Source organism: Eumetopias jubatus, unplaced genomic scaffold, assembly GCF_037043125.1.
Source record: "Eumetopias jubatus isolate StellerSeaLion01/CBP00866 unplaced genomic scaffold, mEumJub1_p1.0 scaffold_17, whole genome shotgun sequence".
Taxonomy (NCBI): Eukaryota; Metazoa; Chordata; class Mammalia; order Carnivora; family Otariidae; genus Eumetopias; species Eumetopias jubatus.
The window spans coordinates 13,084,189-13,088,889 of record NW_028274823.1 but is presented as its reverse complement, the minus strand read 5'-3'; positions in this window follow the sequence as shown (position 1 = coordinate 13,088,889).

Genomic DNA, 4,701 nt, shown 5'->3' with positions numbered 1-4,701 from the left:
ATCTGGTGGAGAAAGGTGAAGTGGCACATTTAGTCATTTAGGTGGGTAGCTGGAGCCCCAGACAGACATCACAGGAGATTTTCCTTGCACTGAAAGGAAGGTTCCAGAGAACCAACACAAGGGGGCAAGGCGGCGGGGGCAGTCTTTCCCTTGGACCAGTAAGAGCCACCATGTCTTGGGGCAGGTGCTTCACCTACATTAACCCATCGAATCTTTCGAACGCAGCCATGAGGTAGGTGAGAGCTTCCTCCGATGAGGAAACAGCCCCTAAGAAAGGTGCAGTGGTTCTTGCAGGTCGGGCAGCTAGGCAACGGAGGAGGAGGATGCAACCCCAGCTTTGTCTGACTTCAAAACCATGTTCTCACTAACTCCACCATCTTGTTTCTCAGCGAGAGTCAACTGAGACATGGAGGGGAAGGAGTGTTCATGGGGGCCATTCGCCTCCGTCCAGTCGGCTGCCAGATATTTCCTGAGCTAGGGTCAGGGGTTCTGAACTGTAGGTTAGGCAGCCGATCCCAACAGGTGTTCTCAAAACTGCCTGATGACAGATTATCAGGAGACCACGTTACACTCACACATTCCGGGCTTGATCTCAGGTCCCCTGAGCCGTCCTCCGGGGAAGAGGTGTGGGGACCTGCAGTTTAATCAGCATCCCAGGTGATTGCTAACTTCAGGTTGATTTGGGAATTTGCGGGTGTTTCCTGCACAGGTGGGGGGGGCGTAGCCTCATTAGTAGGGTGATGGTACTAACCCCTCGTCACCAGGTGCTGCTCTGCTCACACCAGAAAGCAAAGTGCAGGAAGTGCGGGCCTCATGCACTCCACCCAGAGCCCCGGGCCTGAGACAGGGCTTGAGGCCACTTCTCATTCCACTCTTTCCCAAAGTGTCACAGTCCCCTTGGAAGCTCACTCGGATAGTTTCTCCAACTTAACGTGGCCAAACCAGAACTCTTGACCTCCACAGCAGACCTGCTGTCCCCTCCCGTCCCCCACCTTCAGTCCTTGACGCCACCGTCTTCTAGCTGCCAGACCAAAACCATGGGACCCATCGTCGCCTCCCTTCTCCCCTCCCCACCCCCCACATCCAGTCCATTGGCAAGTCCTGGCACAAATCAGATCCGAGCTTGTCCCCTCTGCAACCAGCCCAGACCAAGCCTTCCTCACAGTCCACCTGGACCTGGGCAGGAGCTAAATCGTCTGCTCGCCTCCTCCCTCTCTTGGTCTCTCATGCCGTTGCCCGAAGGGATTCTTTTAAACAGAAAATTTTAAAATTTTAAAAAAGAAAGAAAAGATGAAAAGGAAGAAAGAAAATCAGATCGAGTTTGCCCCTGCTTAACTCTCTGAATGGTGACCCAGTGCAACTAAAATAAAATCTTAACCCCTTACTAGAACGTCTTTCCCGTGAAGGGAAGGAACATTTTCTTTTTCTTTTTAAGATTTTATTTATCTGAGAGAGAGAGAGTGTGTGTGCACAAGCAGAGGGAGCAGCAGCAGGAGAGGGAGAAGCGGGCTCCCTGCCGAGCAAGGACAGACAGACATCTGTCTGTGGGGCTCAATGTGGGGCTCAATCCCAGGACCCCAGGATCACGACCTGAGCCAAAGGCAGACACTTTTAACGACTGAGCCAGCCAGCGCTCTGAGAAGGCACATTTTCATCTAGCTTGCTGCTCTACCCCCACGACCTGGAGGTACTGGCACTGGCTCATCAAGAGTCATTTCCATAATTAATTATTCCTTTACAATAACCCAGGCTGTTGCCTCTTGTACTTTCTACAAATGAAGCAGCTAGCAAGTTTGACACAGGAGAGTATAACACCCCAAAGTGGGACTGGAGAGGGGGACGTGGAGTGAAAACAGGCAGGGCTCCACACAAGCAGGGAGAAGGCTAGGGGCCGGGGGCTCCCTTACTTTGATTGGGGTTCTCCCAGCTGAAGGAAAATCAGGCGCTCGCAGAGCTTAGCAGATGACTGACAAGTATGCGCCCCAGAGTCCTGGACTCTTGCCGCTTCGGTGGTGGGGCAGCTTGTCAAAAAAGTACAAAATCACAGCTTTGATGGCAAAGCAAACTCCCCAGTGCGCTGGGTCTGTTTGCAGGCTCTTCCTGCCTGTGTGCGTACAGATGACGCACCACAAGTGATTTCAGTTCCAAGAACACAGACTGGGGCGGAGGGTGTTCTCAGACTTCAGCGCTGCAGAGACACGGAGAGATAATGACCCTTTCATTGACTGAGCGGCGGATGGCAAAGGGAAGTATAGATCCTAAAATCCCCGATAGGAAGACAAATTGTAGGTCAGCAGCGAGAGAAGAAATGTCTACATTGAGAAAACTGAGAATATGCCAGAGACTAATGTTAGCCCAAGGAACGTGTCCATAAGAAAACACAGAGGAGATAATGGGGAATCTGGAAGAAACCATTAACCATTCATCAAGCATTTATGGGATGCCGGCTCTAGGCTGGTTTTCAGGGTGCCTGGGAAGAGAGGATGCCTCCCTCTCTGGGGCCCCCTGTAGGACGCTTATACTCTTTCACCACGCAGTATTGTATTATCTGGGTGGGGGCTCCTCATGGTGAGGACTGTCATTTCTGTGTCCCTAGCACAGAGCCCAGCATTACTCAACACTATGGTGGTGGGGTGGGCAACGGGAGGAGCGCTGAAGCTTTTCCCTGGAGAAAAGGTCATCCTATGAAAATACCACCCTTTAACACTAGGTGGTGCTCAAGGCTCACACAGCTTTGGACACAGCCCTTGAGCAGCGAATGCCCTTAAAAGATCATGTAAATCCCACCAGGTTTTTATTTGTTTGTTTTTAATATCTGAAGGGGAAGCTGATGTTCTTAATCAATTTTCCCCTCCCCAACCCCATCAAAATCTAATTTTTTTTTCAGACCCAGACTCTTGTCTGTAAACAAGCTGTGAAATGGACTTCTGAGCTTAGTCTGAGCATCAGGCTGAGCTCACTTTCTTTCTAGATGTCTGTGACATGTGGGGTTGATCTGTTGATATCTGGAAAGCGAGTGTCTCCATTCTGAGCCGGCGGTGGCCAGGCTAGATATTGTTGCCTTGCCGGCCTTGAACTAATGGGTCCGATCCAAGCCCATTCCATGACTTTTATTGGAATTACTACGTTTGAGAAATTCCTTTACGGTGGGCTTGCAAGTCATAAGGCTGTAAGCCTGAGCTTCTAGAAAAGAGCTCTGAGAACTGACAAGAGAGAAACAGATGGTTGGGGACCTCCCGTGAGTGCCAGGAGCCATCACGCTTAAGCCAGCTCTGGACTCTCCAGTGGCTTCAACCAGCGTCAGCCAATAAATTCCTTGTCTGCTTAAAGCCAGTTTCAGTGGGGTTCCTCTCTCAACGCTGAAAGAGCTCCTACTACTACATTTGAAGAAAGGTCCTTGTCACCTGAAAGGAGTTTCTAGACCAAAGGCGGAGGTATATATTCAGTCTCTAGGGTCAGCTGCCTATATCTGAACGAGGAGCTTCAAGCAGCAGCTTCAGGAAGCCCAGAGACAGCCTTGGAGCTGCCCAGCACCTGGAATCCAGACACGGTGCTGAGTACTAGACATCTCTGGGCTTCAGGAGCACGGAGGGAAAAGGCAGCCTCTGAGTGCTAGCTCTCTGGTGATAAGGATGACGACAATAGCTTATTTTTCAGATGAACATAGGATCTAAGAGTTATGGGCACCCCCATGTTGGTTGCAGCATTATTCATAGTAGCCAAGATATGGAGACAACCTAAGTGTACATCAACAGGTACAAGGGCAAGGAAAGTGTGAGATTACGTGTAATATACATATACATATACATATACATACAAGAGATTGTTATAGATTTAATCTCACATTTTCTTTGTCCATATAAATATTATTGAGCCATGAGGAAGAAGGAAATCCTGCCATTTGTGACAATATGGATGAATCTTGAGGACGTTACACTAAGTGAAATAAGTCAGACAGAGAAAGACAAACATTGTGATCACATTTATATGTGGAATCTCAAAAAGCCTAACTCAGAGAGACAGCGAATGGAATGGCAGCTACCAGGAAGGCATGGGGGCGGGGGGGGCACGCGGGGTGGGAGGAGATCCTGGAATGTTGGTCAAACAGTACAAACTTCCAGTTTTAAGATGAATAAGTTCTGGGGACCTATTAGACAGCATGGTGACTATAGTTAATGATTCTTATATACTTGGAAGTTGCTAAGAAAATAGATCTGACATATTCTCACCACAAAAAAAAAATGGTAATTATGTGATAAAGGTGTGAGCTAACACTATGGTGGTAATCATTTTACAATACAGAAGTGTATCAAATCAACACATTGTACACATTAAACTTACCCGATATATTTCAGTTCCATCTCAGTCGAGCTGGGGGGATAAACTAACTTTTCATGAGTAATATATGCCAGACCTTTTCTCAGTGTTGTGTGTGTACTAGTCCATTCGATCCTGACAGTTCTATATAGCAGGTGTATTTGTCACCCCACCAACAGGTGAGGAAACTGGATCTTAAAGTTTGGCCAGTGTCACTCACTAGTTTTTTTTTGGGGGGGGGGGTGGGGTTGTTTGTTTGTTTTTTTAAAGGAGGGTTTGATTGGAATCCAGGCAGTTGAGGCGAGGAGACCGAATGAACTTCCTCCGAGCTCAGACCCAGGGTCCAAGCTGAGTATGTGACTGACCAGCTCCTGAGTCATCTGA